Source organism: Dasypus novemcinctus, chromosome 23 (genome assembly GCF_030445035.2).
Source record: "Dasypus novemcinctus isolate mDasNov1 chromosome 23, mDasNov1.1.hap2, whole genome shotgun sequence".
In the NCBI taxonomy this organism is placed as follows: Eukaryota; Metazoa; Chordata; class Mammalia; order Cingulata; family Dasypodidae; genus Dasypus; species Dasypus novemcinctus.
The window spans coordinates 44,534,925-44,545,651 of NC_080695.1; positions in this window are offsets into that span (position 1 = coordinate 44,534,925).

Below are 10,727 nucleotides of genomic sequence, written 5' to 3' on the forward strand. Positions count from 1 at the left end.
ATAATATTTCTGTAGTGATTTTTATTCTGTGGCACACAGGTGAAGGACAGAATAATCCAGTTTTAGAACACTTCCATTGCCCCACAATATGGTTAGCTAAACTTCACTTATCCCAAGAAATTACAATTTAAGAGATAAAAGATGAATATAAATTATGTCTTAGTGTTCTGAAATATATGTTATTCCAATGATTACTTCTATGTCACAGCATAGATGGAGTCTGCAAAACACTGAAAAAGTGAATCTTGGAAATTCTACATGAAAAATCTAGACTCTAATTTTCCTTCAATTTCTGCTCCATATAAATCATGCATGGTGTGATTTGTTCTGAGTTTTGAGTGTCAACATCATGTACTAGTTTGACATGTGTTTTTTTTATTGACTTTGTAATAATATTACATTAAAAATATATATGTGAGGTCCCATTCAACCCCACCCCCCCACCCCCCCCCCCCCCAACAACACTCGTTCCCATCATCATGACACATCCATTGGATTTGGTAAGTACATCTTTGGGCACCTCTGCACCTCATAGACAATGGTTCACATCATGGCCCCCACTCTCCTCCATTCCATCCAGTGGGCCCTGTGATCTGAGGCAGTGTTATTCAATTGTTAATGGTTTTGGATCTTAGAGTCAGAAAAAGGTTGCTTTCCAGATTTCTCTGCCAAAGTGAAAAATCAGATGAGGATGTTTTCTGGAGTTGCTGAACCGCCACTTTGATGTACATCTATCAGAAAACAACTCTTTGCCATATGAAAGAAGGTATGCAGCAATACTGGAAGTGAATTGTCCATAGTGTGAGCTAGACTTGTCAATGCATAATTTCTTAGTGATTTGAATTATTTACTGGAATGTAATATTCTTTAAGTTTTATTAGAGACTTGAAACAGACTGTGATTTATATAATCTTAGCATTTTAGAGAAATAAGGCATAAAGATTTTGCTGATCAAATTTGAGGAAAAACTGCAGTAAGGACTTTCCAAGAAACAGCAATTTAGTAACTTTCCTCTCCTCACAGATTCCAATGTTTTAAATAATAAAATATTAAAACAAATGTTCAGACCAACAATGTTACAAACATTCTTCCTGGGAAGGAAGGGCACTGTTTAAACCCAAGAAATTTCAGCCACAAAACTGAATGAATGTACCTACTTACTATTAATTCTTTTGAGAATATCTCATTATTCTTGGAAAATAACTGTTAGACACAAAATCAAAATCCCACACTAAACCTTATAATTTGGGGAGGTAATGGGAGTTACTAAATCAGACCACAAGGATAGCTCTGGTGTTCCTTTAGTACATTTATGACATTAAACTATGAGCAATAATATTTAAAAAAAGAAAACCTCAAACTTAGAAACAACCCAAGTGTCCATCAGCTGGTGCTATGGTATATTGTTGTAATGGAATACTATACCATAATAAAAAGGAACAGACTACTGATGCAAAAATATGTGTGAATATCAAAAATATTTTAAGTGAAAAAATGTAGACAGAACAGACCACATATTGTGTGATTTTATTTATGTGAAATTTCTAGGAAACAATGGAGATGAAAATCAGATTATTATTTCCTTTGAGTTGGTGGTGGGAGAGAGGATTGACTGCAAAGCTGGACTTGAGGGATTTGTGGAGCAATGGAAGTGTTCCAAAACTGGATTATGGTGAAGGTTGCACAACTGTATACATTTACTAAATCTCACTGAATTATACACACATAATGGGGGATTTTATGATTTTATGGGAAATAACACCTCATTTAAACTTTGAACAAAATAATTGCAAAGGAAGTTGAAGGGATTTATGCTGTGGCGAACTCAAGCAGTAAGTGGGGGAAACTTTTTCCTGATGTGATGCATGCCAGCTCTAGGAAAGAGGTCAGAGACACCTACAACATGCTTCTTCATTGTAGATGAATCTATGCAGAGGTACTGGATACACAAGTATAGATTTCACTGCTGAGATTGTTCATAACTCTGGTCCTCTCATCACTATATTAAAGAAGCTAAATAACAAAATTGGTAATTACATTTACATCAAATAGCCATCATTCTGAAGCTCCAAGGAAAACATACCAATAAAAGACAGAAATGCACAGGTAGACTAAAATAAGAAATAAGACTAGATAAATTTTAACAATTAATACAAATAAAACAGATTTATCATTAATAAACTGAAATCATTCAAGAGACAATTAACAAAAAAAAATGTGTCTAGCTTCTAACAAAAAGCCTTTGGGATAATGACAAAATAACTTGTTAGTACCAACACTAACACAGAGGAAAAAAAAACAACTAGGAAAGCAAATCTATTTGAAATTTGAAAGTACTAGCCAGCAACAGAATGTAGGCAGAAACTAGAATGAAATGTTACATGTAAATGTTGTGTTTGTGGCTTTTGGACAAAGACACTCTCCAACTGAGTGCAGCTCTGAGGGCAGAAAGTTTTAGGCTCACTGGGTTAAGGTCAGAGGATAAAGTTGTGGTTAAAAGATAAGACAGGAAAGTCAGAGGGAAATTCTGAGAGGGAGGAAGCCAACAGAAAAAATGGACCCCCAAAATCTACAATCTGCATTCAAATTTTACCTAAATATATGGCTATCTGCTTAACCTGTGAATGCATGAGGAGAACATAGGAAGTTTGGCAAACTGTAGCAGGTAGAAGTTTAAAAAAGGAATAGAAAGTTTTTTAAGGGTCCAGCCTTAAAACAAAGCTCACTCTTCATGGGAACATCATAGAATGCAGTCTTTTCAAATATCAGGCATAATGCTTAGTACTCAATCAAAAATCAATAGACATGCAAAAAAAAAAAAAATGTGCCCAATGCTCCAGAAAAAAAAATCTTCAATAGAAATTAAAGCGGAGGGAACTCAGATATTGTAATCAAGAAGCGAGAGCTTTAGTGCAGTTAGTATAAATATATTCATGGATTTAAAATTATATACATAATTCATAAATAGATGGAATTTTAAGCAAAATTATAGAACATAAAAACACTTGTAGGGGTGAGGCCACATTGGGAAAATAGGAATAGAACTACATTGGGAGGTGGGAATTTCAAATGCCTTCAGATAGATAAATGACTTAAGGCAGCCTCCAAGGAGAGTGCCAGTAAATAACTTAAGGTGGCCTCAAGGAGAGTGCTAATAAATAACTCAGAACTGCCCACAAGAAAAGTGCCAATAAATTTCATGGGGCTTTTGGAAGAAAAAAAAATAGATACACTGGCTTCAGCTAACCGCAGTGTTCCGCTTCTGTGCCTGCTTGCTTGCTTGTAAACCCCCTCCGCCTTCTAAAAAGCTATAAAAACACCTCTTCCCTGAGACTTGGGGCTGCTCTCTCCTCTGCGTAGGATAAGACAGTCACCGCGTGGCTAATAAAGCTCTCAATTGGAACTATATTCAAAGTCTGAGTCCGGTTAACATTGCTAATCGATAACACACTCATAATTCTAGAATTGAAATTATAATAAGAAATTAAAAATTGACTGAACAAAGTTTAATAGCACATTATACATCATGTAACAACAATACAAATGGTCCTGAGTTCTCACCTGTACCAATAACTGCAGCAAGAAAAGGGAATGCAGGAACATACTTTAACTTGCTGTAAAAAAAAAAAAAAAAAACCTTTTAAATTTCAAGAGAATTCTATATGATGTATAAATATTGTTCAAAAATAAAGGTAAAATAAATGCACTTAAATATTTAATATAAATTCAGTAAGTATATATACAGATTCAAGTGACACTACCTGGTTATCAAATTACACTCTACCCAACAATTGGAGAATGCGCATTTTTGTGTGAATGTGTGCTTGCAATGGACGCATTCACCAGAATGGAGTATATGCTCAGCTGCAGCAGAAATCTCCATGATTTACAAAGTGATAGAAGCTTAATGTTTCAGTGTCTAGGCTGCTTAAGCAAATACCATGAAATGCGTTGGCTTAAGCAATGGGGATTTATTAGCTTATTGTTTTGAGGCTGGGAAAATGTCCACATCAAGTCATCAAGACAATATTTTCTCCCCAAGACTGTGGAGTTTTGGGGATGGCTGTTGGTGACCCAAGGTCCTCAGCTTGTTACATGGAAGCCACCTTGTGGTGTCTCCTGGTTTTGTTCTTCTCTTCCAGGTTTCTTTTGTCTTAGCTTTTTACTTCCTGTGCCATTCTCTCTGTATCTGAATTTCCTCCTCTTGTAAAGGATGCTGGGAAGAGGATTAAGATCCATTCTGATCGAGGTGGGTCACATCCTACCTAAAGTAGCATCATCAAAAGGTCCTACTTACAGTGTGTACACACCCACAGGAATGGAATAAATTTAACAGATTTTCCCGTGATACATAACAGCTTCAGAATACTACACTCCCCCCAGTAGACCCCCCAAAACATGTTTCCTATATGCAAAATACACTAATTCTATTACAATGTATCAAATGTGTTAAGTCATTTCAGAAACAATACTTAGTCTAGAATCTCATCAAAATCAATGGAAGGACAGGCATAGGATAAACATTTCCATTCCCTAGAGGGAAACTGGAAGGCAAACTGGGGTCACAGTTTGCAAACAATTCTAAAACCTTGCAGGATATACAGTAGTAGATTTCAAGGTCTGTAATTTATCTATAGAATGATGTTTCTTCCACTGGGTCTGATGGAGTGGCAACCCCACACCTTCCAAGAGCTGGTAGAGCATCCATGCTCTTCGCAAACACTGGGGTGAAGGCTTTATGCTCTCCAAGCAATGGGATGGCAGCTGGCTCTCTGCAAGTGCTCGGGCACAGGCCCCACCCACTCACAACACTGGGCTGGTGGCCAGACTCTCTGCAATCTCCATGGTATAGACTCCACCCTCTCTGAACACTGGGGTGGTAGCAATCTTCCTGAACAATTGATTGGAAGGCCTACCCTCTCCAAGTGCCAGGGCAGACTCACCCTTTCCACACACATGGGTGGACCCACTATCTTGGCCAAAGAAGATGTCTTCAGAACCAAACTCAGCTTCTGTCTTTCTGCCCTTGAAATTATTTTTTTCCTTCAATCTGTGCCTCTTTGGTCTCTTTTATTCCAGGCTGGCAGTGGTTCTTTTCATACAGCTCTCACTAAAAACTTGATTTTGCATGTAATACATGGGTCCAGACCATCAGTCAAAAGGACTTTCCACATATTCTTCCTGCATAACTGTATTTCCAATCCTGACTTCCCCGGAAATTGCTAACTGGTGGCATGTGCATTTAATCCCATGGATGGAACATTATTCTCCAGGAAGTTACTTTCCAAAAACTCAGAATTTTCCAAACCATCAATTTCTGGTTTCTTTGTGCCCAGGTGTTCCGTTCTAAGCTTATCCATTTCCCCTTGTATTTTACATATGTTGCAAGGAGAAAGCGGACTGAACTTTTCACACTTACCTTGGAAATCTTCTCAGCTAAATATTCAAGTTTAACCCTGTCAAGTTCTGTCTTCCAGCTGACATCAGAACTCAATTCTGCCAAAATCTCTGCAACTTTAAGAGAAGGATCACCTTTCCATCAATTTCCAATAGCACAATCATCATTTTCTTCTAAGTCCTCATGAGAATTACCTTTAGCATCCGTAATCCTGAGAACAGTTTCTTCAAACTAGTCTAGGCCTTTCCTATCAATCCATGATCAAATTTCAAAGCTGTTTGCACATTGTTCTGTGTTTTTGTGTACCCACTCTCTTGGTACCAAAATCTGTTTTAGTGTGCTAGGCCTCTCCAAATAAATACCATGAAATAGGACAAGTTAAAAAATGGGAATTTTTCCCGTGCCACTGACGACAACAGAAGCGGACAAAAGAAACAAGATGCAGCAAATAGACACCAAGAACAGACAACCAGGGGAGGGGAGGAAATTAAATAAATAAATAAATCTTTAAAAAATCTTTAAAAAAAAATGGGAATTTATTAGCTTATGGTTTTGAGACTGGGAAAATGTCCACATAAAGCCATGATCAAGGCAACTCTTTCTAACCAAGTCTATGGTGTTCTGGGGATGGTTGCTGGCGAGCTTTGGTCCTTAACTTGTCCCATGGCAAGACACATGGTGATTTCTCCTGATCTATTCTTTCTCTCCTGCGTTTTGTTGATTTAAGTTTTTACTTTCTGTGGCTTTCTTTATCTGAATTTCCTTATCTTGTAAGAGACTTCAGTAATAGGACATTATTTGTAACAAATTTTAAAATAACTCATGGATTAAATGGATTGAAAAAGAAATCATAAAGGAAATAAACCATCTAGAATTAAATGACAATGAAAATAAATTATAGGAAAATTTTTAGAATGCCGGTAAAGTAGGGAAAAGAGAAAATTCTCTTAATAAGGATAAAAGCTTAAAAGAAATCATGGAAGTTTTGAAATTGAGAAATTAGAAAATATCAAAAAAATATACACAAAGTGAATAAAAGGAAGGAAATAATAAATAAATATTTTGAATTAAGGCAAATAAGGTAGCAAAGCCAAAAGTTAGCTATTTGAAAATCTTAAATTGATAAGCTCTTAGCTAGACTGAAGTTCACATTGCCAATATCATGATAAAATTTACTATTACTACAGATCATGCAGACATAAAAAGAATATTAAACAAATGCCATGCCAATTTCATGCCAAAAATTAAACAACTTAGATAAAATGGATAAAGGCCTTGAAAAACATACCTTATAGGGTGGGAAAATATGATATTAAAAGAGGGCCAACACTATATCAAAGAAACTTATATCAGAAATCTTCTCACAAAGGAAAGTCCATGTCCAAATGGTTTTAATGGTAAATTTTATCCAACATTTAAGGAGAATGTAATATCAAACATACAAACTTTTTCAGAAAGAGAAAAAAAAGGAAGGAAACCTGAATTCATTTTAGGAGACCAGCAAAGACTTACATTAAACCTTGACAAAAACAGTTAAAAGGAAAGATAATTATGGACCAATATGCCTTATGATCATAGATGCAAAAATCCTTTACAAAATACTAGCAAATCAAATTCAGCAATAAATATAAAGAATACTATATCATTCCTAAGCCGGTTTATCTCAAGAATGCAGTAAATTTACCATTAAAAATTCCCTTAATTTAATCCATCATATAACAGAATAATAACATAAACATATGATGTTTTCTATAGGTGCAGAAAAAACATTTGAAAAATTGAACATCTTACAAGTTAAAAACACTTAGCACACATGAAAAAGAAGGAACTTCCTCTTTTGGAAAAAGGGACATTTACCAAAAAAATCCATACACTTATTGTCATAACTAATGGTAAATAATTGAATATAAATATGATGGCTTTGCCACTTCTAATCAACTAACTAACTAACAAGATCAATAAGGCAAGATAAAATAAAAGCAGGAAAAGAGAATTAAACTGTCTTTAAATATTAAATGATCATGTACATAGAAAATGCTAATGGTTCTCAAAAAATTGGAACTAATAAATGATTTTAGAAAAGGTGTAGAATACATTATTGTGTGAAAAAAATCCATTGATTACTATATACTAGAAATGAACAATTAGAAAATACAAGCAGATATAATAAAGTATTATAAAACAATAAACATCAGGAATTAATTTACCAGGAAATGAAGAAAACTTCTACAATGATAGTTATAAAATGTAGCTGAGAGAAATAAAAGTAGACTTAGTTTAATGGCGTGCTATATCATGTTCTACGGCTGATACATTCAGTAGTCTTAAGATGTCACTTTCCATTAGTGATACTGGAGAATCCTAATCACATTCCCACCCTTTTAACACATAATTTACATACTGATTTTAAAATATACATATACAAAGGAAACACAAATAAGCAAAAATACCCAGAGTAGAAAATGAATATAGGTAGAGATATGCTCTACTTAACTCAAGATTTACTACAAAGCTAATGTAATCAAGATAGATGGTTCTTGACATGGGCTGCCCAACATATCACAAAATAAAAGAGGAAATCCAGAAAAAGAGATTGTGATGGTTAAATTCTGATGGTTAAATTGTGATTGTGATGGTTAAACCTCAGCTTGTGAGGTTATAGTGTCCTGTTCTTTAGTCAAGTACTACTCTGCTGGTTACTTTGAGGGCATTTTGTGGATGGAATTTGCATCAATAATTAATGGGTTATATCTATAATCAAAGAGGGAGATTGTCTTCTGCAATATGGGGAGTCTCCTCACACAATCAGTGAGAAGACTTAAAGTCAGAACTGGGGGTTTCAGAGTCAGTAGGAGAATTTCTGCCTTCACTTCAGCATTGGCCCTTACTTCTTTTTCCAGCCAGCCAAATTCTTTTATGAAATATCGACTGTTGGCTTTCACGAAGGGCATTTATTTCCAGTAGAAGTTTACAGTCACCAGGCCATGAAACATAAGTTACTTCCCTCATCAAAGCCTATTGCCACATGTTTGGGCAAGTTGACTATTGACTTCTTCCAAGAGATCTGGCTTCTTGGGTTTCTCTTCCCACTCAGCTATTGTGCTATGTCAAGCTCAGCTGCAGACAAATCAGGAAAATAGATCTGATTCTCTCCTCAGGGCTTCTGTTGTGTCTAAGGCATTTTCTCTATTCCTCTGTGTTCTTCTCCTGTGTGTTCAATTTCCTAGGCTCCATAATCGAAACTCCAGCATCAAAACACCAACATCAAAACTCCAGCATCAAAAGTCCAACTCCCTTCTCTGCAAGGGAATGGGAACTCAACGTCCTAGGGACATGCCCAATCAAAGTCTTAATCATTATTTATTCAAGTAAAAGTAAATTCTCTGAATCCAATTTTTTAAGATTTATTTATTTATTTATTTCTCTCCCCTCCTCCCTGCCCCAGTTGTCTGTTCTGTGTCTATTCATTGCATGTTATTCTTTGTCTGCCTCTGTTGTTGTCAGTGGCATGGGAATCTGTGTTTCTTTTTGTTGTGTCAGCTCTCCATGTGTGCGTTGTCGTTCCTGGGCAGGCTGCACTTTCTTTTGCACTGGGCGGTTCCCTTTATGGGGTGTACTCCTTGCTCATGGAGCTCCCCCATGCGGGGACACCCCTGCGTGGCTCGGCACTCCATGCGCGCATCAGCACTGTGCATGGGCCAGCTCCACGTGGGTCAAGGAGGTCTGGGGTTTGAACCGTGGACCTCCCATGTGGTAGACAGATGCCCTATCCACTGGGCCAAGTCCACTTCCCTCCAATATACTCTTGTATGCCTGGAGGGACAGACTAGTTGACAAACATAATCCAATATCTATTTTCAGAAATCGTACAATATTAAACTACTACAGTGTATGAAGCATTTTATATAATGTCACACATTGGCAAATATATATATAAAGAAAATAGAATATATTTTTGCCAGGAGACTGGGGACAAGGAACTGTACAGTAATTCAAGAGATATGGAATTTCTTTATGGGATAATTATCTTTTTGAAAACCAACAATGGAAATGACTGCACAAGTTTATACATTTATTATAAACTAATGTATATGGTATGTATACAATGTATATGGTATATGGTATATGGTGAAATTTCTGGTATGTGAAGTCTATTTCAATTTAAAACTGTAGGAGATGAGAACTGTGGGAAGGTGGCATCAAACTAAGAGGCATAGCTCAATGGTCTCAAAAACAATGGAAAAATGGTCAAAAGCTACCTGGGGGAACCTCCTTTGGGAGTCAGCAGACTAGGACATTGCTCCAAAGCTTCCAACTTCCAAGTGGGTGAGGGACAGAGAGATCAAGAAGCCAGAAGGGCAAAAGTTAGTTACTAAGCTCATGTGAAGCAGGAAGTGCTCTGCTCTCCCACCACCAAGATATTATTAATTGGGGATAAAATCCTTGGCTTCCTGAACTCAATTGCAGGGAAACAGACATCTCCATCCCCAACAGCTGTTTTGTGGGAAAATGGAGGGGAACTTGCGGTGCTTCTCTTTAGTGCCTTGGGCCAGTGGAGTCTGTTTTGAATCTCTTCTCTGAAGATTCAACACAGGAATACAGGAAAGCCCAGACTGAAACAATTCCATGCAAAGGTGCGCTGATGTGTGCCATATGCTGGCCAGTACGGAGATTGCATGGACAAAAATTTGGTTCTCTCTGTGTCCTACCATGGGAGAAAATGTGTGCCCCACTAGTGAGGCCCTTGCCTGATCTTCATATCTTAAGCTGAGCATTTTAAAGACATGGAATCAAGTGAAACAAATATCAAAGAAAAACTGTGGGGGAAAAAGGACTGTAGACAATAGGGAAATTGTTCATCAGAGTAAATTCACCAACATATTCAGATTGCTAGACATCAGCCAAAAATTACAAGTCATACTAGGAAACACCAAGAGAAGGTCCAGCCAAAAGAAGTAATCAAACATTCTGAAGAGATACATGATTTAATACAATTAATCACTGATAACCACACGACTCTCCTAAATCATTTCAAAGAATTTAAGAAAACATGGCTAAATAAAAGATATTAAGAAACACTGGGAGAGCATAAAGAGCAATTTGAAAGCCTGGAAAGTAAAGTAACAGACCTTATAGGAATGAAAGACAGGATAGGTGAGATTAAAAGTACATTAGAGGCACATAAGAACAGAACTGAATTGCTCAAAGAAAGACTTAGTGATTTTGAAGACAGAACTTCTGAACTGGAAAAGTCAGGAGAGCAGAAAGAGAAAAGAATGGAAAAAATGAAACAGAGTCTCAGGGAATTAAATGACAATGCAAAATGCAC